This window comes from Cicer arietinum, chromosome 5, assembly GCF_000331145.2.
Source record: "Cicer arietinum cultivar CDC Frontier isolate Library 1 chromosome 5, Cicar.CDCFrontier_v2.0, whole genome shotgun sequence".
Lineage (NCBI taxonomy): Eukaryota > Viridiplantae > Streptophyta > Magnoliopsida > Fabales > Fabaceae > Cicer > Cicer arietinum.
This window is the reverse complement of record NC_021164.2, coordinates 37,923,890-37,924,462: the sequence shown is the minus strand read 5'-3', so window position 1 is coordinate 37,924,462 and position 573 is coordinate 37,923,890.

Genomic DNA, 573 nt, shown 5'->3' with positions numbered 1-573 from the left:
AAAGGGGCATAAGACTTACACTAGCCCCAAGATCACACAGAGCCTTCCCAAAAGTTCTATTTCCAATGGCACACGGGATTGAGAAGCTTCCAGGATCCTTGAGCTTCGGCGGCAGTTTACTCTGTAGTATAGCACTACATGCTTCAGTTAGCATCATTGTTTCACCGTCGATTTTTCTTTTCTTCGACAGAATCTCCTTCATGAACTTGGCGTATTTTGGCATCTGTTCTAGTGCCTCTGCAAAAGGAATGTTAATTTGTAATTTTTTAAAAACATCAAGGAACTTACCGAATTGTTTTTCTGTTTCTTCCTTTTTTAACCTTTGAGGAAACGGAAGTCGAATTTCTGGTTTTGGCAGTGGTTCCCTTTTTTGTACCACAGGTTCTTCCTCCTTTTCAAGAGTGGTGTGCTCTTCCACTAAGGTCGGTGTGACTGTTTCTTCTGAGTGGGTCGAGCTTGAAGTGCTTACACTTTGTTTGACTTTAAGTGGTACTTGTTCACTTACCTTGCCACTCCTTGTTGTCACGGCATTGACATAATTTCGTGGATTCATAACTGTGTCACTAGGCAAAT